A 26,223-nucleotide genomic window follows, 5' to 3' on the forward strand; every position below is an offset into this window, starting at 1 on the left:
AAAACTTTGTAAAGTTCTCATAGCTTTAATGTAATTTAAAAAAAAAATAAAAAAAGAGTGTGCATTGCTTAAGTTTTGGGGGTATAGCTCAGTGGCAGAGCATTTGACTGCTGATCCAGAGGTCCTTGGTTCATCTCCGAGTGTTCACTGAAGGTAAATCTTTTTAAACCAAATAATTCTTCCTTTATTACTTGTTAATCCATTAAAACATTTTAGGCATATAACGTTGAATGCATATTGATGTGCTTTCTTCATATGAAATCTATTTAAAAAATCAGCCAAAAGGTCGAAAAACGTTGTCTGTAAAAAGTCAATGTAAAAAATCTATAAGATGATACTTTTAGCACTTTGGAAGACTCTAAAACTAAGAATTGACTTGTAAAATAAAAATTCCTGATTATTTGTCTGTACTTTCTGAATTCATTAAAGATTTTTAGAGAAGAAAAATGCATCGGAAAGAAAAAATAATCACAATGTAAAGCTTTGTAAAGTTCTTATAGCTTTAATGTATTTAAAAAAAAAAAAAAAAAGAGTGTGTATTACTTAAGTTTTGGGGGTATATCTCAGTGGCAGAGCATTTGACTGCAGATTAAGAGGTCCTTGGTTCAACTCCGAGTGTCCCCTGAAGATAAATCTTTTTAAACCAAATAATTCTTGCTTTATTACTTGTTTATCCATTAAAACATTTTAGGCATATAACGTTGAATGCATATTGATGTGCTTTCTTCATATGAAATCTATTTAAAAAATAAGCCAAAAGGTCGAAAAACGTTGTCTGTAAAAAGTCAATGTAAAAAATCTATAAGATGATACTTTTAGCACTTTGGAAGACTCTAAAACTAAGAATTGACTTGTAAAATAAAAATTCCTGATTATTTGTCTGTACTTTTTGAATTCATTAAAGATTTTTAGAGAAGAAAAATGCATCGGAAAGAAAAAATAATCACAATGTAAAACTTTGTAAAGTTCTTATAGCTTTAATGTAATTAAAAAAAAAAAAAAAAGCATGTGCATTACTTAAGTTTTGGGGGTATATCTCAGTGGCAGAGCATTTGACTGCATATCAAGAGGTCCTTGGTTCAACTCCGAGTGCCCCCTGAAGATAAATCTTTTTAAACCAAATAATTCTTGTTTTATTACTTGTTTATCCATTAAAACATTTTAGGCATATAACGTTGACTGCATATTGATGTGCTTTCTTCATATGAAATCTATTTAAAAAATTAGCCAAAAGGTCGAGAAACGTTGTCTGAAAAAGTCAATGTAAAAAATCTATAAGATGATATTTTAGCACTTTGGAAGACTCTAAAACTAAGAATTGACTTGTAAAATAAAAATTCCTGATTATTTGTCTGTACTTTTTGAATTCATTAAAGATTTTTAAAGAAGAAAAATGCAGCGGAAATAAAAAATAATCACAATGTAAAACTTTGTAAAGTTCTTATAGCTTTAAAGTAATTTAAAAAAAAAAAAGAGAGTGCATTACTTAAGTTTTGGGGGTATACCTCAGTGACAGAGCATTTGACTGCAGATCAAGAGGTCCTTGGTTCAACTCCGAGTGCCCCCTGAAGATAAATCTTTTTAAACCAAATAATTCTAGCTTTATTACTTGTTTATCCATTAAAGCATTTTAGGCATATAACGTTGAATGCATATTGATGTGCTTTCTTCATATGAAATCTATTTAAAAAATCAGCCAAAAGGTCAAAAAACGTTGTCTGAAAAAGTCAATGTAAAAAATCTATAAGATGATACTTTTAGCACTTTGGAAGACTCTAAAACTAAGAATTGACTTGTAAAATAAAAATTCCTGATTATTTGTCTGTACTTTTTGAATTCATTAAAGATTTTTAGAGAAGAAAAATGCATCGGAAAGAAAAAATAATCACAATGTAAAACTTTGTAAAGTTCTTATAGCTTTAAAGTAATTAAAAAAAAAAATAGAGGGTGCATTACTTAAGTTTTGGGGGTATAGCTCAGTGGCAGAGCATTTGACTGCAGATTAAGAAGTCCTTGGTTCAACTCCGAGTGCCCCCTGAAGATAAATCTTTTTAAACCAAATAATTCTAGCTTTATTACTTGTTTATCCATTAAAACATTTTAGGCATATAACGTTGAATGCATATTGATGTGCTTTCTTCATATGAAATCTATTTAAAAAATCAGCCAAAAGGTCGAAAAACGTTGTCTGTAAAAAGTCAATGTAAAAAATCTATAAGATGATACTTTTAGCACTTTGGAAGACTCTAAAACTAAGAATTGACTTGTAAAATAAAAATTCCTGATTGTTTGTCTGTACTTTTTGAATTCATTAAAGATTTTTAGAGAAGAAAAATGCATCGGAAAGAAAAAATAATCACAATGTAAAATTTTGTAAAGTTCTTATAGCTTTAATGTAATTTAAAAAAAAAAAAAAAAGAGTGTGCATTGCTTAAGTTTTGGGGGTATAGCTCAGTGGCAGAGCATTTGACTGCAGATCAAGAGGTCCTTGGTTCAACTCCGAGTGCCCCCTGAAGATAAATCTTTTTAAACCAAATAATTCTAGCTTTATTACTTGTTTATCCATTAAAACATTTTAGGCATATAACGTTGAATGCATATTGATGTGCTTTCTTCATATGAAATCTATTTAAAAAATCAGCCAAAAGGTCAAAAAACGTTGTCTGAAAAAGTCAATGTAAAAAATCTATAAGATGATACTTTTAGCACTTTGGAAGACTCTAAAACTAAGAATTGACTTGTAAAATAAAAATTCCTGATTATTTGTCTGTACTTTTTGAATTCATTAAAGATTTTTAGAGAAGAAAAATGCATCGGAAAGAAAAAATAATCACAATGTAAAACTTTGTAAAGTTCTTATAGCTTTAATGTAATTTAAAAAAAAAAAAAAAAAAAAAGAGAGTGCATTACTTAAGTTTTGGGGGTATAGCTCAGTGGCAGAGCATTTGACTGCAGATCAAGAGGTCCTTGGTTTAACTCCGAGTGCCCCCTGAAGATAAATCTTTTTAAACCAAATAATTCTTGCTTTATTACTTGTTTATCCATTAAAACATTTTAGGCATATAACGTTGAATGCATATTGATGTGCTTTCTTCATATGAAATCTATTTAAAAAATCAGCCAAAAGGTCGAGAAACGTTGTCTGAAAAAAGTCAATGTAAAAAATCTATAAGATGATACTTTTAGCACTTTGGAAGACTCTAAAACTAAGAATTGACTTGTAAAATAAAAATTCCTGATTATTTGTCTGTACTTTTTGAATTCATTAAAGATTTTTAAAGAAGAAAAATGCATCAGAAAGAAAAAATAATCACAATGTAAAACTTTGTAAAGTTCTTATAGCTTTAATGTAATTTAAAAAAAAAAGAGTGTGCATTGCTTAAGTTTTGGGGGTATAGCTCAGTGGCAGAGCATTTGACTGCAGATCAAGAGGTCCTTGGTTCAACTCCGAGTGCCCCCTGAAAATAAATCTTTTTAAACCAAATAATTCTAGCTTTATTACTTGTTTATCCATTAAAACATTTTAGGCATATAACGTTGAATGCATATTGATGTGCTTTCTTCATATGAAAGCTATTTAAAAAATCAGCCAAATGGTCAAAAAACATTGTCTGAAAAAGTCAATGTAAAAAATCTATAAGATGATAATTTTAGCACTTTGGAAGTCTCTAAAACTAAGAATTGACTTGTAAAATAAAAATTCCTGATTATTTGTCTGTACTTTTTGAATTCATTAAAGATTTTTAAAGAAGAAAAATGCATCGGAAAGAAAAAATAATCACAATGTAAAACTTTGTAAAGTTCTTATAGCTTTAATGTAATTTAAAAAAAAAAAAAGAGTGCATTACTTAAGTTTTGGGGGTATAGCTCAGTGGCAGAGCATTTGACTGCAGATCAAGAGGTGATTGGTTCAACTCCGAGTGCCCCCTGAAGATAAATCTTTTTAAACCAAATAATTCTTGCTTTATTACTTGTTTATCCATTAAAACATTTTAGGCATATAATGTTGAATCCATATTGATGTGCTTTCTTCATATGAAATCTATTTAAAAAATCTGCCAAAAGGTCGAAAAACGTCTGTAAAAAGTCAATGTAAAAAATCTATAAGATGATACTTTTAGCACTTTGGAAGACTCTAAAACTAAGAATTGACTTTTAAAATAAAAATTCCTGATTATTTGTCTGTACTTTTTGAATTCATTAAAGATTTTTAAAGAAGAAAAATGCATCGGAAAGAAAAAATAATCACAATGTAAAACTTTGTAAAGTTCTCATAGCTTTAATGTAATTTAAAAAAAAAAAAAAAAAAGAGTGTGCATTGCTTAAGTTTTGGGGGTATAGCTCAGTGGCAGAGCATTTGACTGCAGATCAAGAGGTCCTTGGTTCATCTCTGAGTGTTCCCTGAAGATAAATCTTTTTAAACCAAATAATTCTTGCTTTATTACTTGTTTATCCATTAAAACATTTTAGGCATATAACGTTGAATGCATATTGATGTGCTTTCTTTATATGAAATCTATTTAAAAAATCAGCCAAAAGGTCGAAAAACGTTGTCTGTAAAAAGTCAATGTAAAAAATCTATAAGATGATACTTTTAGCACTTTGGAAGACTCTAAAACTAAGAATTGACTTGTAAAATAAAAATTCCTGATTATTTGTCTGTACTTTCTGAATTCATTAAAGATTTTTAGAGAAGAAAAATGCATCGGAAAGAAAAAATAATCACAATGTAAAGCTTTGTAAAGTTCTTATAGCTTTAATGTATTTAAAAAAAAAAAAAAAAAAAAGAGTGTGTATTACTTAAGATTTGGGGGTATATCTCAGTGGCAGAGCATTTGACTGCAGATTAAGAGGTCCTTGGTTCAACTCCGAGTGTCCCCTGAAGATAAATCTTTTTAAACCAAATAATTCTTGCTTTATTACTTGTTTATCCATTAAAACATTTTAGGCATATAACGTTGAATGCATATTGATGTGCTTTCTTCATATGAAATCTATTTAAAAAATAAGCCAAAAGGTCAAAAAACGTTGTCTGTAAAAAGTCAATGTAAAAAATCTATAAGATGATACTTTTAGCACTTTGGAAGACTCTAAAACTAAGAATTGACTTGTAAAATAAAAATTCCTGATTATTTGTCTGTACTTTTTGAATTCATTAAAGATTTTTAAAGAAGAAAAATGCAGCGGAAATAAAAAATAATCACAATGTAAAACTTTGTAAAGTTCTTATAGCTTTAAAGTAATTTAAAAAAAAAAAAAAAAAAAGAGAGTGCATTACTTAAGTTTTGGGGGTATAGCTCAGTGACAGAGCATTTGACTGCAGATCAAGAGGTCCTTGGTTCAACTCTGAGTGCCCCCTGAAGATAAATCTTTTTAAACCAAATAATTCTAGCTTTATTACTTGTTTATCCATTAAAGCATTTTAGGCATATAACGTTGAATGCATATTGATGAGCTTTCTTCATATGAAATCTATTTAAAAAATCAGCCAAAAGGTCAAAAAACGTTGTCTGAAATAGTCAATGTAAAAAATCTATAAGATGATACTTTTATCACTTTGGAAGACTCTAAAACTAAGAATTGACTTGTAAAATAAAAATTCCTGATTATTTGTCTGTACTTTTTGAATTCATTAAAGATTTTTAGAGAAGAAAAATGCATCGGAAAGAAAAAATAATCACAATGTAAAACTTTGTAAAGTTCTTATAGCTTTAAAGTAATTAAAAAAAAAAAATAGAGGGTGCATTACTTAAGTTTTGGGGGTATAGCTCAGTGGCAGAGCATTTGACTGCAGATTAAGAAGTCCTTGGTTCAACTCCGAGTGCCCCCTGAAGATAAATCTTTTTAAACCAAATAATTCTAGCTTTATTACTTGTTTATCCATTAAAACATTTTAGGCATATAACGTTGAATGCATATTGATGTGCTTTCTTCATATGAAATCTATTTAAAAAATCAGCCAAAAGGTCGAAAAACGTTGTCTGTAAAAAGTCAATGTAAAAAATCTATAAGATGATACTTTTAGCACTTTGGAAGACTCTAAAACTAAGAATTGACTTGTAAAATAAAAATTCCTGATTATTTGTCTGTACTTTTTGAATTCATTAAAGATTTTTAGAGAAGAAAAATGCATCGGAAAGAAAAAATAATCACAATGTAAAACTTTGTAAAGTTCTTATAGCTTTAATGTAATTTAAAAAAAAAAAGAGTGTGCATTACTTAAGTTTTGGGGGTATATCTCAGTGGCAGAGCATTTGACTGCAGATTAAGAGGTCCTTGGTTCAACTCCGAGTGTCCCCTGAAGATAAATCTTTTTAAACCAAATAATTCTTGCTTTATTACTTGTTTATCCATTAAAACATTTTAGGCATATAACGTTGAATGCATATTGATGTGCTTTCTTCATATGAAATCTATTTAAAAAATAAGCCAAAAGGTCGAAAAATGTTGTCTGTAAAAAGTCAATGTAAAAAATCTATAAGATGATACTTTTAGCACTTTTGAAGACTATAAAACTAAGAATTGACTTGTAAAATAAAAATTCCTGATTATTTGTCTGTACTTTTTGAATTCATTAAAGATTTTTAGAGAAGAAAAATGCATCGGAAAGAAAAAATAATCACAATGTAAAACTTTGTAAAGTTGTTATAGCTTTAATGTAATTAAAAAAAAAAAATAGAGGGTGCATTACTTAAGTTTTGGGGGTATAGCTCAGTGGCAGAGCATTTGACTGCAGATTAAGAAGTCCTTGGTTCAACTCCGAGTGCCCCCTGAAGATAAATCTTTTTAAACCAAATAATTCTAGCTTTATTACTTGTTTATCCATTAAAACATTTTAGGCATATAACGTTGAATGCATATTGATGTGCTTTCTTCATATGAAATCTATTTAAAAAATCAGCCAAAAGGTCGAAAAACGTTGTCTGTAAAAAGTCAATGTAAAAAATCTATAAGATGATACTTTTAGCACTTTGGAAGACTCTAAAACTAAGAATTGACTTGTAAAATAAAAATTCCTGATTATTTGTCTGTACTTTTTGAATTCATTAAAGATTTTTAGAGAAGAAAAATGCATCGGAAAGAAAAAATAATCACAATGTAAAACTTTGTAAAGTTCTTATAGCTTTAATGTAATTTAAAAAAAAAAAGAGTGTGCATTACTTAAGTTTTGGGGGTATATCTCAGTGGCAGAGCATTTGACTGCAGATTAAGAGGTCCTTGGTTCAACTCCGAGTGTCCCCTGAAGATAAATCTTTTTAAACCAAATAATTCTTGCTTTATTACTTGTTTATCCATTAAAACATTTTAGGCATATAACGTTGAATGCATATTGATGTGCTTTCTTCATATGAAATCTATTTAAAAAATAAGCCAAAAGGTCGAAAAATGTTGTCTGTAAAAAGTCAATGTAAAAAATCTATAAGATGATACTTTTAGCACTTTTGAAGACTATAAAACTAAGAATTGACTTGTAAAATAAAAATTCCTGATTATTTGTCTGTACTTTTTGAATTCATTAAAGATTTTTAGAGAAGAAAAATGCATCGGAAAGAAAAAATAATCACAATGTAAAACTTTGTAAAGTTGTTATAGCTTTAATGTAATTAAAAAAAAAAAAAAAAAAAAAAGAGGGTGCATTATTTAAGTTTTGGGGGTATAGCTCAGTGGCAGAGCATTTGACTGCAGATTAAGAGGTCCTTGGTTCAACTCCGAGTGCCCCCTGAAGATAAATCTTTTTAAACCAAATAATTCTAGCTTTATTACTTGTTTATCCATTAAAACATTTTAGGCATATAATGTTGAATGCATATTGATGTGCTTTCTTCATATGAAATCTATTTAAAAAATCAGCCAAAAGGTCGAAAAACGTTGTCTGTAAAAAGTCAATGTAAAAAATCTATAAGATGATACTTTTAGCACTTTGGAAGACTCTAAAACTAAGAATTGACTTGTAAAATAAAAATTCCTGATTATTTGTTTGTACTTTTTGAATTCATTAAAGATTTTTAGAGAAGAAAAATGCATCGGAAAGAAAAAATAATCACAATGTAAAACTTTGTAAAGTTCTTATAGCTTTAATGTAATTAAAAAAAAAAAAAAAAGAGGGTGCATTACTTAAGTTTTGGGGATATATCTCAGTGGCAGAGCATTTGACTGCATATCAAGAGGTCCTTGGTTCAACTACGAGTGCCCCCTGAAGATAAATCTTTTTAAACCAAATAATTCTTGCTTTATTACTTGTTTATCCATTAAAACATTTTAGGCATATAACATTGAATGCATATTGATGTGCATTCTTCATATGAAATCTATTTAAAAAATCAGCCAAAAGGTCAAAAAACGTTGTCTGAAAAAGTCAATGTAAAAAATCTATAAGATGATACTTTTAGCACTTTGGAAGACTCTAAAACTAAGAATTGACTTGTAAAATAAAAATTCCTGATTATTTGTCTGTACTTTTTGAATTCATTAAAGATTTTTAGAGAAGAAAAATGCATCGGAAAGAAAAAATAATCACAATGTAAAACTTTGTAAAGTTCTTATAGCTTTAAAGTAATTAAAAAAAAAAAAAATAGAGGGTGCATTACTTAAGTTTTGGGGGTATAGCTCAGTGGCAGAGCATTTGACTGCAGATTAAGAAGTCCTTGGTTCAACTCCGAGTGCCCCCTGAAGATAAATCTTTTTAAACCAAATAATTCTAGCTTTATTACTTGTTTATCCATTAAAACATTTTAGGCATATAACGTTGAATGCATATTGATGTGCTTTCTTCATATGAAATCTATTTAAAAAATCAGCCAAAAGGTCGAAAAACGTTGTCTGTAAAAAGTCAATGTAAAAAATCTATAAGATGATACTTTTAGCACTTTGGAAGACTCTAAAACTAAGAATTGACTTGTAAAATAAAAATTCCTGATTATTTGTCTGTACTTTTTGAATTCATTAAAGATTTTTAGAGAAGAAAAATGCATCGGAAAGAAAAAATAATCACAATGTAAAACTTTGTAAAGTTCTTATAGCTTTAATGTAATTTAAAAAAAAAAAGAGTGTGCATTACTTAAGTTTTGGGGGTATAGCTCAGTGGCAGAGCATTTGACTGCAGATCAAGAGGTCCTTGGTTCAACTCCGAGTGCCCCCTGAAGATAAATCTTTTTAAACCAAATAATTCTAGCTTTATTACTTGTTTATCCATTAAAGCATTTTAGGCATATAACGTTGAATGCATATTGATGTGCTTTCTTCATATGAAATCTATTTAAAAAATCAGCCGAATGGTCGAAAAACGTTGTCTGTAAAAAGTCAATGTAAAAAATCTATAAGATGATACTTTTAGCACTTTGGAAGACTCTAAAACTAAGAATTGACTTGTAAAATAAAAATTCCTGATTATTTGTCTGTACTTTTTGAATTCATTAAAGATTTTTAGAGAAGAAAAATGCATCGGAAAGAAAAAATAATCACAATGTAAAACTTTGTAAAGTTCTTATAGCTTTAATGTAATTTAAAAAAAAAAAAAAAAAAAGAGGGTGCATTACGTAAGTTTTGGGGGTATAGCTCAGAGGCAGAGCATTTGACTGCAGATCAAGAGGTCCTTGGTTCAACTCAGAGTGCCCCCTGAAAATAAATCTTTTTAAACCAAATAATTCTAGCTTTATTACTTGTTTATCCATTAAAACATTTTAGGCATATAGCGTTGAATGCATATTGATGTGCTTTCTTCATATGAAATCTATTTAAAAAATCAGCCAAAAGGTCAAAAAACGTTGTCTGAAAAAGTCAATGTAAAAAATCTATAAGATGATAATTTTAGCACTTTGGAACACTCTAAAACTAAGAATTGACTTGTAAAATAAAAATTCCTGATTATTTGTCTGTACTTTTTGAATTCATTAAAGATTTTTAAAGAAGAAAAATGCATCGGAAAGAAAAAATAATCACAATGTAAAACTTTGTAAAGTTCTTATAGCTTTAATGTAATTTAAAAAAAAAAAGAGTGTGCATTACTTAAGTTTTGGGGGTATAGCTCAGTGGCAGAGCATTTGACTGCAGATCAAGAGGTCCTTGGTTCAACTCCGAGTGCCCCCTGAAGATAAATCTTTTTAAACCAAATAATTCTAGCTTTATTACTTGTTTATCCATTAAAGCATTTTAGGCATATAACGTTGAATGCATATTGATGTGTTTCTTCATATGAAATCTATTTAAAAAAACAGCCGAAAGGTCGAAAAACGTTGTCTGTAAAAAGTCAATGTAAAAAATCTATAAGATGATACTTTTAGCACTTTGGAAGACTCTAAAACTAAGAATTGACTTGTAAAATAAAAATTCCTGATTATTTGTCTGTACTTTTTGAATTTATTAAAGATTTTTAGAGAAGAAAAATGCATCGGAAAGAAAAAATAATCACAATGTAAAACTTTGTAAAGTTCTTATAGCTTTAAAGTAATTAAAAAAAAAAAAAATAGAGGGTGCATTACTTAAGTTTTGGGGGTATAGCTCAGTGGCAGAGCATTTGACTGCAGATTAAGAAGTCCTTGGTTCAACTCCGAGTGCCCCCTGAAGATAAATCTTTTTAAACCAAATAATTCTAGCTTTATTACTTGTTTATCCATTAAAACATTTTAGGCATATAACGTTGAATGCATATTGATGTGCTTTCTTCATATGAAATCTATTTAAAAAATCAGCCAAAAGGTCGAAAAACGTTGTCTGTAAAAAGTCAATGTAAAAAATCTATAAGATGATACTTTTAGCACTTTGGAAGACTCTAAAACTAAGAATTGACTTGTAAAATAAAAATTCCTGATTATTTGTCTGTACTTTTTGAATTCATTAAAGATTTTTAGAGAAGAAAAATGCATCGGAAAGAAAAAATAATCACAATGTAAAACTTTGTAAAGTTCTTATAGCTTTAATGTAATTTAAAAAAAAAAAGAGTGTGCATTACTTAAGTTTTGGGGGTATAGCTCAGTGGCAGAGCATTTGACTGCAGATCAAGAGGTCCTTGGTTCAACTCCGAGTGCCCCCTGAAGATAAATCTTTTTAAACCAAATAATTCTAGCTTTATTACTTGTTTATCCATTAAAGCATTTTAGGCATATAACGTTGAATGCATATTGATGTGCTTTCTTCATATGAAATCTATTTAAAAAATCAGCCGAATGGTCGAAAAACGTTGTCTGTAAAAAGTCAATGTAAAAAATCTATAAGATGATACTTTTAGCACTTTGGAAGACTCTAAAACTAAGAATTGACTTGTAAAATAAAAATTCCTGATTATTTGTCTGTACTTTTTGAATTCATTAAAGATTTTTAGAGAAGAAAAATGCATCGGAAAGAAAAAATAATCACAATGTAAAACTTTGTAAAGTTCTTATAGCTTTAATGTAATTTAAAAAAAAAAAAAAAAAAAGAGGGTGCATTACGTAAGTTTTGGGGGTATAGCTCAGAGGCAGAGCATTTGACTGCAGATCAAGAGGTCCTTGGTTCAACTCAGAGTGCCCCCTGAAAATAAATCTTTTTAAACCAAATAATTCTAGCTTTATTACTTGTTTATCCATTAAAACATTTTAGGCATATAGCGTTGAATGCATATTGATGTGCTTTCTTCATATGAAATCTATTTAAAAAATCAGCCAAAAGGTCAAAAAACGTTGTCTGAAAAAGTCAATGTAAAAAATCTATAAGATGATAATTTTAGCACTTTGGAACACTCTAAAACTAAGAATTGACTTGTAAAATAAAAATTCCTGATTATTTGTCTGTACTTTTTGAATTCATTAAAGATTTTTAAAGAAGAAAAATGCATCGGAAAGAAAAAATAATCACAATGTAAAACTTTGTAAAGTTCTTATAGCTTTAATGTAATTTAAAAAAAAAAAGAGTGTGCATTACTTAAGTTTTGGGGGTATAGCTCAGTGGCAGAGCATTTGACTGCAGATCAAGAGGTCCTTGGTTCAACTCCGAGTGCCCCCTGAAGATAAATCTTTTTAAACCAAATAATTCTAGCTTTATTACTTGTTTATCCATTAAAGCATTTTAGGCATATAACGTTGAATGCATATTGATGTGTTTCTTCATATGAAATCTATTTAAAAAAACAGCCGAAAGGTCGAAAAACGTTGTCTGTAAAAAGTCAATGTAAAAAATCTATAAGATGATACTTTTAGCACTTTGGAAGACTCTAAAACTAAGAATTGACTTGTAAAATAAAAATTCCTGATTATTTGTCTGTACTTTTTGAATTTATTAAAGATTTTTAGAGAAGAAAAATGCATCGGAAAGAAAAAATAATCACAATGTAAAACTTTGTAAAGTTGTTATAGCTTTAATGTAATTAAAAAAAAAAAAAAAAAAAAAGAGGGTGCATTACTTAAGTTTTGGGGGTATAGCTCAGTGGCAGAGCATTTGACTGCAGATTAAGAGGTCCTTGGTTCAACTCCGAGTGCCCACTGAAGATAAATCTTTTTAAACCAAATAATTCTAGCTTTATTACTTGTTTATCCATTAAAGCATTTTAGGCATATAACGTTGAATGCATATTGATGTGTTTCTTCATATGAAATCTATTTAAAAAAACAGCCGAAAGGTCGAAAAACGTTGTCTGTAAAAAGTCAATGTAAAAAATCTATAAGATGATACTTTTAGCACTTTGGAAGACTCTAAAACTAAGAATTGACTTGTAAAATAAAAATTCCTGATTATTTGTCTGTACTTTTTGAATTTATTAAAGATTTTTAGAGAAGAAAAATGCATCGGAAAGAAAAAATAATCACAATGTAAAACTTTGTAAAGTTGTTATAGCTTTAATGTAATTAAAAAAAAAAAAAAAAAAAAAAGAGGGTGCATTACTTAAGTTTTGGGGGTATAGCTCAGTGGCAGAGCATTTGACTGCAGATTAAGAGGTCCTTGGTTCAACTCCGAGTGCCCACTGAAGATAAATCTTTTTAAACCAAATAATTCTAGCTTTATTACTTGTTTATCCATTAAAACATTTTAGGCATATAATGTTGAATGCATATTGATGTGCTTTCTTCATATGAAATCTATTTAAAAAATCAGCCAAAAGGTCGAAAAATGTTGTCTGTAAAAAGTCAATGTAAAAAATCTATAAGATGATACTTTTAGCACTTTGGAAGACTCTAAAACTAAGAATTGACTTGTAAAATAAAAATTCCTGATTATTTGTTTGTACTTTTTGAATTCATTAAAGATTTTTAGAGAAGAAAAATGCATCGGAAAGAAAAAATAATCACAATGTAAAACTTTGTAAAGTTCTTATAGCTTTAATGTAATTAAAAAAAAAAAAAAAAGAGGGTGCATTACTTAAGTTTTGGGGATATATCTCAGTGGCAGAGCATTTGACTGCATATCAAGAGGTCCTTGGTTCAACTACGAGTGCCCCCTGAAGATAAATCTTTTTAAACCAAATAATTCTTGCTTTATTACTTGTTTATCCATTAAAACATTTTAGGCATATAACATTGAATGCATATTGATGTGCATTCTTCATATGAAATCTATTTAAAAAATCAGCCAAAAGGTCAAAAAACGTTGTCTGAAAAAGTCAATGTAAAAAATCTATAAGATGATACTTTTAGCACTTTTGAAGACTATAAAACTAAGAATTGACTTGTAAAATAAAAATTCCTGATTATTTGTCTGTACTTTTTGAATTCATTAAAGATTTTTAGAGAAGAAAAATGCATCGGAAAGAAAAAATAATCACAATGTAAAACTTTGTAAAGTTCTTATAGCTTTAAAGTAATTAAAAAAAAAAAAAATAGAGGGTGCATTACTTAAGTTTTGGGGGTATAGCTCAGTGGCAGAGCATTTGACTGCAGATCAAGAGGTCCTTGGTTCAACTCCGAGTGCCCCCTGAAGATAAATCTTTTTAAACCAAATAATTCTAGCTTTATTACTTGTTTATCCATTAAAGCATTTTAGGCATATAACGTTGAATGCATATTGATGTGCTTTCTTCATATGAAATCTATTTAAAAAAACAGCCGAAAGGTCGAAAAACGTTGTCTGTAAAAAGTCAATGTAAAAAATCTATAAGATGATACTTTTAGCACTTTGGAAGACTCTAAAACTAAGAATTGACTTGTAAAATAAAAATTCCTGATTATTTGTTTGTACTTTTTGAATTCATTAAAGATTTTTAGAGAAGAAAAATGCATCGGAAAGAAAAAATAATCACAATGTAAAACTTTGTAAAGTTCTTATAGCTTTAATGTAATTTAAAAAAAAAAAGAGTGTGCATTACTTAAGTTTTGGGGGTATATCTCAGTGGCAGAGCATTTGACTGCAGATTAAGAGGTCCTTGGTTCAACTCCGAGTGTCCCCTGAAGATAAATCTTTTTAAACCAAATAATTCTTGCTTTATTACTTGTTTATCCATTAAAACATTTTAGGCATATAACGTTGAATGCATATTGATGTGCTTTCTTCATATGAAATCTATTTAAAAAATAAGCCAAAAGGTCGAAAAATGTTGTCTGTAAAAAGTCAATGTAAAAAATCTATAAGATGATACTTTTAGCACTTTTGAAGACTATAAAACTAAGAATTGACTTGTAAAATAAAAATTCCTGATTATTTGTCTGTACTTTTTGAATTCATTAAAGATTTTTAGAGAAGAAAAATGCATCGGAAAGAAAAAATAATCACAATGTAAAACTTTGTAAAGTTGTTATAGCTTTAATGTAATTAAAAAAAAAAAAAAAAAAAAGAGGGTGCATTACTTAAGTTTTGGGGGTATAGCTCAGTGGCAGAGCATTTGACTGCAGATTAAGAGGTCCTTGGTTCAACTCCGAGTGCCCCCTGAAGATAAATCTTTTTAAACCAAATAATTCTAGCTTTATTACTTGTTTATCCATTAAAACATTTTAGGCATATAATGTTGAATGCATATTGATGTGCTTTCTTCATATGAAATCTATTTAAAAAATCAGCCAAAAGGTCGAAAAACGTTGTCTGTAAAAAGTCAATGTAAAAAATCTATAAGATGATACTTTTAGCACTTTGGAAGACTCTAAAACTAAGAATTGACTTGTAAAATAAAAATTCCTGATTATTTGTTTGTACTTTTTGAATTCATTAAAGATTTTTAGAGAAGAAAAATGCATCGGAAAGAAAAAATAATCACAATGTAAAACTTTGTAAAGTTCTTATAGCTTTAATGTAATTAAAAAAAAAAAAAAAGAGGGTGCATTACTTAAGTTTTGGGGATATATCTCAGTGGCAGAGCATTTGACTGCATATCAAGAGGTCCTTGGTTCAACTACGAGTGCCCCCTGAAGATAAATCTTTTTAAACCAAATAATTCTTGCTTTATTACTTGTTTATCCATTAAAACATTTTAGGCATATAACATTGAATGCATATTGATGTGCATTCTTCATATGAAATCTATTTAAAAAATCAGCCAAAAGGTCAAAAAACGTTGTCTGAAAAAGTCAATGTAAAAAATCTATAAGATGATACTTTTAGCACTTTGGAAGACTCTAAAACTAAGAATTGACTTGTAAAATAAAAATTCCTGATTATTTGTCTGTAGTTTTTGAATTCATTAAAGATTTTTAGAGAAGAAAAATGCATCGGAAAGAAAAAATAATCACAATGTAAAACTTTGTAAAGTTCTTATAGCTTTAAAGTAATTAAAAAAAATAAAAAAATAGAGGGTGCATTACTTAAGTTTTTGGGGTATAGCTCAGTGGCAGAGCATTTGACTGCAGATTAAGAAGTCCTTGGTTCAACTCCGAGTGCCCCCTGAAGATAAATCTTTTTAAACCAAATAATTCTAGCTTTATTACTTGTTTATCCATTAAAACATTTTAATCATATAACGTTGAATGCATATTGATGTGCTTTCTTCATATGAAATCTATTTAAAAAATCAGCCAAAAGGTCGAAAAACGTTGTCTGTAAAAAGTCAATGTAAAAAATCTATAAGATGATACTTTTAGCACTTTGGAAGACTCTAAAACTAAGAATTGACTTGTAAAATAAAAATTCCTGATTATTTGTCTGTACTTTTTGAATTCATTAAAGATTTTTAGAGAAGAAAAATGCATCGGAAAGAAAAAATAATCACAATGTAAAACTTTGTAAAGTTCTTATAGCTTTAATGTAATTTAAAAAAAAAAAGAGTGTGCATTACTTAAGTTTTGGGGGTATAGCTCAGTGGCAGAGCATTTGACTGCAGATCGAGAAGTCCTTGGTTCAACTCCGAGTGCCCCCTGAAGATAAATCTTTTTAAACCAAATAATTCTAGCTTTATTACTTGTTTATCCATTAAAGCATTTTAGGCATATAACGTTGAATGCATATTGATGTGCTTTCTTCATATGAAATCTATTTAAAAAATCAGCCGAAAGGTCGAAAAACGTTGTCTGTAAAAATTCAAAGTAAAAAATCTATAAGATGATACTTTTAGCACTTTGGAAGACTCTAAAACTAAGAATTGACTTGTAAAATAAAAATTCCTGATTATTTGTCTGTACTTTTTGAATTCATTAAAGATTTTTAGAGAAGAAAAATGCATCGGAAAGAAAAAATAATCACAATGTAAAATTTTGTAAAGTTCTTATAGCTTTAATGTAATTTAAAAAAAAAAAAAAAAAAAGAGGGTGCATTACGTAAGTTTTGGGGGTATAGCTCAGAGGCAGAGCATTTGACTGCAGATCAAGAGGTCCTTGGTTCAACTCAGAGTGCCCCCTGAAAATAAATCTTTTTAAACCAAATAATTCTAGCTTTATTACTTGTTTATCCATTAAAACATTTTAGGCATATAGCGTTGAATGCATATTGATGTGCTTTCTTCATATGAAATCTATTTAAAAAATCAGCCAAAAGGTCAAAAAACGTTGTCTGAAAAAGTCAATGTAAAAAATCTATAAGATGATAATTTTAGCACTTTGGAACACTCTAAAACTAAGAATTGACTTGTAAAATAAAAATTCCTGATTATTTGTCTGTACTTTTTGAATTCATTAAAGATTTTTAAAGAAGAAAAATGCATCGGAAAGAAAAAATAATCACAATGTAAAACTTTGTAAAGTTCTTATAGCTTTAATGTAATTTAAAAAAAAAAAGAGTGTGCATTACTTAAGTTTTGGGGGTATATCTCAGTGGCAGAGCATTTGACTGCAGATTAAGAGGTCCTTGGTTCAACTCCGAGTGTCCCCTGAAGATAAATCTTTTTAAACCAAATAATTCTTGCTTTATTACTTGTTTATCCATTAAAACATTTTAGGCATATAACGTTGAATGCATATTGATGTGCTTTCTTCATATGAAATCTATTTAAAAAATAAGCCAAAAGGTCGAAAAATGTTGTCTGTAAAAAGTCAATGTAAAAAATCTATAAGATGATACTTTTAGCACTTTTGAAGACTATAAAACTAAGAATTGACTTGTAAAATAAAAATTCCTGATTATTTGTCTGTACTTTTTGAATTCATTAAAGATTTTTAGAGAAGAAAAATGCATCGGAAAGAAAAAATAATCACAATGTAAAACTTTGTAAAGTTGTTATAGCTTTAATGTAATTAAAAAAAAAAAAAAAAAAAAAAGAGGGTGCATTACTTAAGTTTTGGGGGTATAGCTCAGTGGCAGAGCATTTGACTGCAGATTAAGAGGTCCTTGGTTCAACTCCGAGTGCCCCCTGAAGATAAATCTTTTTAAACCAAATAATTCTAGCTTTATTACTTGTTTATCCATTAAAACATTTTAGGCATATAATGTTGAATGCATATTGATGTGCTTTCTTCATATGAAATCTATTTAAAAATCAGCCAAAAGGTCGAAAAACGTTGTCTGTAAAAAGTCAATGTAAAAAATCTATAAGATGATACTTTTAGCACTTTGGAAGACTCTAAAACTAAGAATTGACTTGTAAAATAAAAATTCCTGATTATTTGTTTGTACTTTTTGAATTCATTAAAGATTTTTAGAGAAGAAAAATGCATCGGAAAGAAAAAATAATCACAATGTAAAACTTTGTAAAGTTCTTATAGCTTTAATGTAATTAAAAAAAAAAAAAAAGAGGGTGCATTACTTAAGTTTTGGGGATATATCTCAGTGGCAGAGCATTTGACTGCATATCAAGAGGTCCTTGGTTCAACTACGAGTGCCCCCTGAAGATAAATCTTTTTAAACCAAATAATTCTTGCTTTATTACTTGTTTATCCATTAAAACATTTTAGGCATATAACATTGAATGCATATTGATGTGCATTCTTCATATGAAATCTATTTAAAAAATCAGCCAAAAGGTCAAAAAACGTTGTCTGAAAAAGTCAATGTAAAAAATCTATAAGATGATACTTTTAGCACTTTGGAACACTCTAAAACTAAGAATTGACTTGTAAAATAAAAATTCCTGATTATTTGTCTGTAGTTTTTGAATTCATTAAAGATTTTTAGAGAAGAAAAATGCATCGGAAAGAAAAAATAATCACAATGTAAAACTTTGTAAAGTTCTTATAGCTTTAAAGTAATTAAAAAAAAATAAAAAAATAGAGGGTGCATTACTTAAGTTTTGGGGGTATAGCTCAGTGGCAGAGCATTTGACTGCAGATTAAGAAGTCCTTGGTTCAACTCCGAGTGCCCCCTGAAGATAAATCTTTTTAAACCAAATAATTCTAGCTTTATTACTTGTTTATCCATTAAAACATTTTAGGCATATAACGTTGAATGCATATTGATGTGCTTTCTTCATATGAAATCTATTTAAAAAATCAGCCAAAAGGTCGAAAAACGTTGTCTGTAAAAAGTCAATGTAAAAAATCTATAAGATGATACTTTAAGCACTTTGGAAGACTCTAAAACTAAGAATTGACTTGTAAAATAAAAATTCCTGATTATTTGTCTGTACTTTTTGAATTCATTAAAGATTTTTAGAGAAGAAAAATGCATCGGAAAGAAAAAATAATCACAATGTAAAACTTTGTAAAGTTCTTATAGCTTTAATGTAATTTAAAAAAAAAAAGAGTGTGCATTACTTAAGTTTTGGGGGTATATCTCAGTGGCAGAGCATTTGACTGCAGATCAAGAGGTCCTTGGTTCAACTCCGAGTGCCCCCTGAAGATAAATCTTTTTAAACCAAATAATTCTAGCTTTATTACTTGTTTATCCATTAAAGCATTTTAGGCATATAACGTTGAATGCATATTGATGTGCTTTCTTCATATGAAATCTATTTAAAAAATCAGCCGAAAGGTCGAAAAACGTTGTCTGTAAAAAGTCAATGTAAAAAATTTATAAGATGATACTTTTAGCACTTTGGAAGACTCTAAAACTAAGAATTGACTTGTAAAATAAAAATTCCTGATTATTTGTCTGTACTTTTTGAATTCATTAAAGATTTTTAGAGAAGAAAAATGCATCGGAAAGAAAAAATAATCACAATGTAAAACTTTGTAAAGTTCTAATAGCTTTAATGTAATTTAAAAAAAAAAAAAAAAAAAGAGGGTGCATTACGTAAGTTTTGGGGGTATAGCTCAGAGGCAGAGCATTTGACTGCAGATCAAGAGGTCCTTGGTTCAACTCAGAGTGCCCCCTGAAAATAAATCTTTTTAAACCAAATAATTCTAGCTTTATTACTTGTTTATCCATTAAAACATTTTAGGCATATAGCGTTGAATGCATATTGATGTGCTTTCTTCATATGAAATCTATTTAAAAAATCAGCCAAAAGGTCAAAAAACGTTGTCTGAAAAAGTCAATGTAAAAAATCTATAAGATGATAATTTTAGCACTTTGGAACACTCTAAAACTAAGAATTGACTTGTAAAATAAAAATTCCTGATTATTTGTCTGTACTTTTTGAATTCATTAAAGATTTTTAAAGAAGAAAAATGCATCGGAAAGAAAAAATAATCACAATGTAAAACTTTGTAAAGTTCTTATAGCTTTAATGTAATTTAAAAAAAAAAAGAGTGTGCACTACTTAAGTTTTGGGGGTATATCTCAGTGGCAGAGCATTTGACTGCAGATTAAGAGGTCCTTGGTTCAACTCCGAGTGTCCCCTGAAGATAAATCTTTTTAAACCAAATAATTCTTGCTTTATTACTTGTTTATCCATTAAAACATTTTAGGCATATAACGTTGAATGCATATTGATGTGCTTTCTTCATATGAAATCTATTTAAAAAATAAGCCAAAAGGTCGAAAAATGTTGTCTGTAAAAAGTCAATGTAAAAAATCTATAAGATCATACTTTTAGCACTTTTGAAGACTATAAAACTAAGAATTGACTTGTAAAATAAAAATTCCTGATTATTTGTCTGTACTTTTTGAATTCATTAAAGATTTTTAAAGAAAAATGCATCGGAAAGAAAAAATAATCACAATGTAAAACTTTGTAAAGTTGTTATAGCTTTAATGTAATTAAAAAAAAAAAAAAAAAAAAAGAGGGTGCATTACTTAAGTTTTGGGGGTATAGCTCAGTGGCAGAGCATTTGACTGCAGATTAAGAGGTCCTTGGTTCAACTCCGAGTGCCCCCTGAAGATAAATCTTTTTAAACCAAATAATTCTAGCTTTATTACTTGTTTATCCATTAAAAAATTTTAGGCATATAATGTTGAATGCATATTGATGTGCTTTCTTCATATGAAATCTATTTAAAAAATCAGCCAAAAGGTCGAAAAACGTTGTCTGTAAAAAGTCAATGTAAAAAATCTATAAGATGATACTTTTAGCACTTTGGAAGACTCTAAAACTAAGAATTGACTTGTAAAATAAAAATTCCTGATTATTTGTTTGTACTTTTTGAATTCATTAAAGATTTTTAGAGAAGAAAAATGCATCGGAAAGAAAAAATAATCACAATGTAAAACTTTGTAAAGTTCTTATAGCTTTAATGTAATTAAAAAAAAAAAAAAAAGAGGGTGCATTACTTAAGTTTTGGGGGTATAGCTCAGTGGCAGAGCATTTGACTGCATATCAAGAGGTCCTTGGTTCAACTCCGAGTGCCCCCTGAAGATAAATCTTTTTAAACCAAATAATTCTAGCTTTATTATTTGTTTATCCATTAAAGCATTTTAGGCATATAACGTTGAATGCATATTGATGTGCTTTCTTCATATGAAATCTATTTAAAAAAACAGCCGAAAGGTCGAAAAACGTTGTCTGTAAAAAGTCAATGTAAAAAATCTATAAGATGATACTTTTAGCACTTTGGAAGACTCTAAAACTAAGAATTGACTTGTAAAATAAAAATTCCTGATTATTTGTCTGTACTTTTTGAATTCATTAAAGATTTTTAGAGAAGAAAAATGCATCGGAAAGAAAAAATAATCACAATGTAAAACTTTGTAAAGTTCTTATAGCTTTAATGTAATTTAAAAAAAAAAAAAAAAAAGAGGGTGCATTACTTAAGTTTTGGGGGTATAGCTCAGAGGCAGAGCATTTGACTGCAGATCAAGAGGTCCTTGGTTCAACTCAGAGTGCCCCCTGAAAATAAATCTTTTTAAACCAAATAATTCTAGCTTTATTACTTGTTTATCCATTAAAACATTTTAGGCATATAGCGTTGAATGCATATTGATGTGCTTTCTTCATATGAAATCTATTTAAAAAATCAGCCAAAAGATCAAAAAACGTCTGAAAAAGTCAATGTAAAAAATCTATAAGATGATAATTTTAGCACTTTGGAACACTCTAAAACTAAGAATTGACTTGTAAAATAAAAATTACTGATTATTTGTCTGTACTTTTTGAATTCATTAAAGATTTTTAAAGAAGAAAAATGCATCGGAAAGAAAAAATAATCACAATGTAAAACTTTGTAAAGTTCTTATAGCTTTAATGTAATTTAAAAAAAAAAAAAAAAAGAGTGTGCATTACTTAAGTTTTGGGGGTATAGCTCAGTGGCAGAGCATTTGACTGCAGATCAAGAGGTCCTTGGTTCAACTCCGAGTGCCCCCTGAAGATAAATCGTTTTAAACCAAATAATTCTTGCTTTATTACTTGTTTATCCATTAAAACATTTTAGGCATATAACGTTGAATGCATATTGATGTGCTTTCTTCATATGAAATCTATTTAAAAAATCAGCCAAAAGGTCGAAAAACGTTGTCTGAAAAAAGTCAATGTAAAAAATATATAAGATGATACTTTTAGCACTTTGGAAGTCTCTAAAACTAAGAATTGACTTGTAAAATAAAAATTCCTGATTATTTGTCTGTACTTTTTGAATTCATTAAAGATTTTTAAAGAAAAATGCATCGGAAAGAAAAAATAATCACAATGTAAAACTTTGTAAAGTTGTTATAGCTTTAATGTAATTAAAAAAAAAAAAAAAAAAAAAAGAGGGTGCATTACTTAAGTTTTGGGGGTATAGCTCAGTGGCAGAGCATTTGACTGCAGATTAAGAGGTCCTTGGTTCAACTCCGAGTGCCCCCTGAAGATAAATCTTTTTAAACCAAATAATTCTAGCTTTATTACTTGTTTATCCATTAAAAAATTTTAGGCATATAATGTTGAATGCATATTGATGTGCTTTCTTCATATGAAATCTATTTAAAAAATCAGCCAAAAGGTCGAAAAACGTTGTCTGTAAAAAGTCAATGTAAAAAATCTATAAGATGATACTTTTAGCACTTTGGAAGACTCTAAAACTAAGAATTGACTTGTAAAATAAAAATTCCTGATTATTTGTTTGTACTTTTTGAATTCATTAAAGATTTTTAGAGAAGAAAAATGCATCGGAAAGAAAAAATAATCACAATGTAAAACTTTGTAAAGTTCTTATAGCTTTAATGTAATTAAAAAAAAAAAAAAAAGAGGGTGCATTACTTAAGTTTTGGGGGTATAGCTCAGTGGCAGAGCATTTGACTGCATATCAAGAGGTCCTTGGTTCAACTCCGAGTGCCCCCTGAAGATAAATCTTTTTAAACCAAATAATTCTAGCTTTATTATTTGTTTATCCATTAAAGCATTTTAGGCATATAACGTTGAATGCATATTGATGTGCTTTCTTCATATGAAATCTATTTAAAAAAACAGCCGAAAGGTCGAAAAACGTTGTCTGTAAAAAGTCAATGTAAAAAATCTATAAGATGATACTTTTAGCACTTTGGAAGACTCTAAAACTAAGAATTGACTTGTAAAATAAAAATTCCTGATTATTTGTCTGTACTTTTTGAATTCATTAAAGATTTTTAGAGAAGAAAAATGCATCGGAAAGAAAAAATAATCACAATGTAAAACTTTGTAAAGTTCTTATAGCTTTAATGTAATTTAAAAAAAAAAAAAAAAAAGAGGGTGCATTACTTAAGTTTTGGGGGTATAGCTCAGAGGCAGAGCATTTGACTGCAGATCAAGAGGTCCTTGGTTCAACTCAGAGTGCCCCCTGAAAATAAATCTTTTTAAACCAAATAATTCTAGCTTTATTACTTGTTTATCCATTAAAACATTTTAGGCATATAGCGTTGAATGCATATTGATGTGCTTTCTTCATATGAAATCTATTTAAAAAATCAGCCAAAAGATCAAAAAACGTCTGAAAAAGTCAATGTAAAAAATCTATAAGATGATAATTTTAGCACTTTGGAACACTCTAAAACTAAGAATTGACTTGTAAAATAAAAATTACTGATTATTTGTCTGTACTTTTTGAATTCATTAAAGATTTTTAAAGAAGAAAAATGCATCGGAAAGAAAAAATAATCACAATGTAAAACTTTGTAAAGTTCTTATAGCTTTAATGTAATTTAAAAAAAAAAAAAAAAAGAGTGTGCATTACTTAAGTTTTGGGGGTATAGCTCAGTGGCAGAGCATTTGACTGCAGATCAAGAGGTCCTTGGTTCAACTCCGAGTGCCCCCTGAAGATAAATCGTTTTAAACCAAATAATTCTTGCTTTATTACTTGTTTATCCATTAAAACATTTTAGGCATATAACGTTGAATGCATATTGATGTGCTTTCTTCATATGAAATCTATTTAAAAAATCAGCCAAAAGGTCGAAAAACGTTGTCTGAAAAAAGTCAATGTAAAAAATATATAAGATGATACTTTTAGCACTTTGGAAGTCTCTAAAACTAAGAATTGACTTGTAAAATAAAAATTCCTGATTATTTGTCTGTACTTTTTGAATTCATTAAAGATTTTTAAAGAAGAAAAATGCATCGGAAAGAAAAAATAATCACAATGTAAAACTTTGTAAAGTTCTTATAGCTTTAATGTAATTATAAAAAAAAAAAAAAGAGTGTGCTTTGCATAAGTTTTGGGGGTATAGCTCAGTGGCAGAGCATTTGACTGCAGATCAAGAGGTCCTTGGTTCAACTCCGAGTGCCCCCTGAAGATAAACCTATTTAAACCAAATAATTCTAGCTTTATTACTTGTTTATCCATTAAAATATTTTAGGCATATAACGTTGAATGCATATTGATGTGCTTTCTTCATATGAAATCTATTTAAAAAATCAGCCAAAAGGTCGAAAAACGTTGTCTGTAAAAAGTCAATGTAAAAAATCTATAAGATGATACTTTTAGCACTTTGGAACACTCTAAAACTAAGAATTGACTTGTAAAATAAAAATTCCTGATTATTTGTCTGTACTTTTTGAATTCATTAAAGATTTTTACAGAAGAAAAATGCATCGGATAGAAAAAATAATCACAATGTAAAACTTTGTAAAGTTCTTATAGCTTTAATGTAATTTAAAAAAAAAAAAAAAAAGAGTGTGCATTACTTAAGTTTTGGGGGTATAGCTCAGTGGCAGAGCTTTTGACTGCAGATCAAGAGGTCCTTGGTTCGACTCCGAGTGCTCCCTGAAGATAAATCTTTTTAAACCAAATAATTCTAGCTTTATTATTTGTTTATCCATTAAAGCATTTTAGGCATATAACGTTGAATGCATATTGATGTGCTTTCTTCATATGAAATCTATTTAAAAAATCAGCCAAAAGGTCGAAAAACGTTGTCTGTAAAAAGTCAATGTAAAAAATCTATAAGATGATACTTTTAGCACTTTGGAAGACTCTAAAACTAAGAATTGACTTGTAAAATAAAAATTCCTGATTATTTGTCTGTACTTTTTGAATTCATTAAAGATTTTTAAAGAAGAAAAATGCATCGGAAAGAAAAAATAATCACAATGTAAAACTTTGTAAAGTTCTTATAGCTTTAATGTAATTAAAAAAAAAAAAAAAAAGAGGGTGCATTACTTAAGTTTTGGGGGTATAGCTCAGTGGCAGAGCATTTGACTGCAGATCAAGAGGTCCTTGGTTCAACTCTAAGTGCCCCCTGAAGATAAATCTTTTTAAACCAAATAATTCTAGCTTTATTACTTGTTTATCCATTAAAACATTTTAGGCATATAACGTTGAATGCATATTGATGTGCTTTCTTCATATGAAATCTATTTAAAAAATCAGCCAAAAGGTCGAAAAACGTTGTCTGTAAAAAGTCAATGTAAAAAATCTATAAGATGATACTTTTAGCACTTTGGAAGACTCTAAAACTAAGAATTGACTTGTAAAATAAAAATTCCTGATTATTTGTCTGTACTTTTTGAATTCATTAAAGATTTTTAGAGAAGAAAAATGCATCGGAAAGAAAAAATAATCACAATGTAAAACTTTGTAAAGTTCTTATAGCTTTAATGTAATTTAAAAAAAAAAAGAGGGTGCATTACTTAAGTTTTGGGGGTATAGCTCAGTGGCAGAGCATTTGACTGCAGATTAAGAGGTCTTTGGTTCAACTCCAAGTGCCCCCTGAAGATAAATCTTTTTAAACCAAATAATTCTAGCTTTATTACTTGTTTATCCATTAAAACATTTTAGGCATATAACGTTGAATGCATATTGATGTGCTTTCTTCATATGAAATCTATTTAAAAAATCAGCCAAAAGGTCGAAAAACGTTGTCTGTAAAAAGTCAATGTAAAAAATCTATAAGATGATACTTTTAGCACTTTGGAAGACTCTAAAACTAAGAATTGACTTGTAAAATAAAAATTCCTGATTATTTGTCTGTACTTTTTGAATTCATTAAAGATTTTTAGATAAGAAAAATGCATCGGAAAGAAAAAATAATCACAATGTAAAACTTTGTAAAGTTCTTATAGCTTTAATGTAATTTAAAAAAAAAAAAAAAAGAGGGTGCATTGCTTAAGTTTTGGGGATATAGCTCAGTGGCAGAGCATTTGACTGCAGATCAAGAGGTCCTTGGTTCAACTCCGAGTGCCCCCTGAAGATAAATCTTTTT

At 28.7% G+C, this 26,223-nt stretch overlaps 17 non-coding genes across 17 annotated transcripts; all 17 read left to right on the forward strand.

Annotated features, from left to right (window-relative positions):
* The first annotated feature begins 2,440 nt into the window (after positions 1 to 2,440).
* On the forward strand, positions 2,441 to 2,512 carry TRNAC-GCA (transfer RNA cysteine (anticodon GCA)). Its single transcript has one exon. It is a non-coding gene; the product is annotated as a tRNA-Cys (tRNA).
* An 876-nt stretch (positions 2,513 to 3,388) lies between these two features.
* Positions 3,389 to 3,460, forward strand: TRNAC-GCA (transfer RNA cysteine (anticodon GCA)). The gene has a single exon. It is a non-coding gene; the product is annotated as a tRNA-Cys (tRNA).
* Positions 3,461 to 7,650: 4,190 nt separating this feature from the next.
* Positions 7,651 to 7,722, forward strand: TRNAC-GCA (transfer RNA cysteine (anticodon GCA)). Its single transcript has one exon. It is a non-coding gene; the product is annotated as a tRNA-Cys (tRNA).
* A 1,345-nt stretch (positions 7,723 to 9,067) lies between these two features.
* Positions 9,068 to 9,139, forward strand: TRNAC-GCA (transfer RNA cysteine (anticodon GCA)). The gene has a single exon. It is a non-coding gene; the product is annotated as a tRNA-Cys (tRNA).
* An 875-nt stretch (positions 9,140 to 10,014) lies between these two features.
* TRNAC-GCA (transfer RNA cysteine (anticodon GCA)) lies at positions 10,015 to 10,086 on the forward strand. The gene has a single exon. It is a non-coding gene; the product is annotated as a tRNA-Cys (tRNA).
* Positions 10,087 to 10,957: 871 nt separating this feature from the next.
* Positions 10,958 to 11,029, forward strand: TRNAC-GCA (transfer RNA cysteine (anticodon GCA)). The gene has a single exon. It is a non-coding gene; the product is annotated as a tRNA-Cys (tRNA).
* An 875-nt stretch (positions 11,030 to 11,904) lies between these two features.
* TRNAC-GCA (transfer RNA cysteine (anticodon GCA)) lies at positions 11,905 to 11,976 on the forward strand. Its single transcript has one exon. It is a non-coding gene; the product is annotated as a tRNA-Cys (tRNA).
* Positions 11,977 to 13,808: 1,832 nt separating this feature from the next.
* On the forward strand, positions 13,809 to 13,880 carry TRNAC-GCA (transfer RNA cysteine (anticodon GCA)). The gene has a single exon. It is a non-coding gene; the product is annotated as a tRNA-Cys (tRNA).
* An 876-nt stretch (positions 13,881 to 14,756) lies between these two features.
* Positions 14,757 to 14,828, forward strand: TRNAC-GCA (transfer RNA cysteine (anticodon GCA)). The gene has a single exon. It is a non-coding gene; the product is annotated as a tRNA-Cys (tRNA).
* Positions 14,829 to 17,601: 2,773 nt separating this feature from the next.
* On the forward strand, positions 17,602 to 17,673 carry TRNAC-GCA (transfer RNA cysteine (anticodon GCA)). The gene has a single exon. It is a non-coding gene; the product is annotated as a tRNA-Cys (tRNA).
* A 2,769-nt stretch (positions 17,674 to 20,442) lies between these two features.
* Positions 20,443 to 20,514, forward strand: TRNAC-GCA (transfer RNA cysteine (anticodon GCA)). The gene has a single exon. It is a non-coding gene; the product is annotated as a tRNA-Cys (tRNA).
* Positions 20,515 to 21,865: 1,351 nt separating this feature from the next.
* On the forward strand, positions 21,866 to 21,937 carry TRNAC-GCA (transfer RNA cysteine (anticodon GCA)). Its single transcript has one exon. It is a non-coding gene; the product is annotated as a tRNA-Cys (tRNA).
* A 405-nt stretch (positions 21,938 to 22,342) lies between these two features.
* Positions 22,343 to 22,414, forward strand: TRNAC-GCA (transfer RNA cysteine (anticodon GCA)). Its single transcript has one exon. It is a non-coding gene; the product is annotated as a tRNA-Cys (tRNA).
* A 1,351-nt stretch (positions 22,415 to 23,765) lies between these two features.
* Positions 23,766 to 23,837, forward strand: TRNAC-GCA (transfer RNA cysteine (anticodon GCA)). The gene has a single exon. It is a non-coding gene; the product is annotated as a tRNA-Cys (tRNA).
* Positions 23,838 to 24,239: 402 nt separating this feature from the next.
* On the forward strand, positions 24,240 to 24,311 carry TRNAC-GCA (transfer RNA cysteine (anticodon GCA)). Its single transcript has one exon. It is a non-coding gene; the product is annotated as a tRNA-Cys (tRNA).
* A 404-nt stretch (positions 24,312 to 24,715) lies between these two features.
* Positions 24,716 to 24,787, forward strand: TRNAC-GCA (transfer RNA cysteine (anticodon GCA)). Its single transcript has one exon. It is a non-coding gene; the product is annotated as a tRNA-Cys (tRNA).
* Positions 24,788 to 26,135: 1,348 nt separating this feature from the next.
* TRNAC-GCA (transfer RNA cysteine (anticodon GCA)) lies at positions 26,136 to 26,207 on the forward strand. Its single transcript has one exon. It is a non-coding gene; the product is annotated as a tRNA-Cys (tRNA).
* Positions 26,208 to 26,223: the final 16 nt, after the last annotated feature.

The sequence above is a fragment of the Phyllobates terribilis genome, unplaced genomic scaffold (assembly GCF_046119375.1).
Source record: "Phyllobates terribilis strain yellow unplaced genomic scaffold, ASM4611937v1 Scaffold_1__5_contigs__length_1240528914, whole genome shotgun sequence".
Classification (NCBI taxonomy): Eukaryota; Metazoa; Chordata; class Amphibia; order Anura; family Dendrobatidae; genus Phyllobates; species Phyllobates terribilis.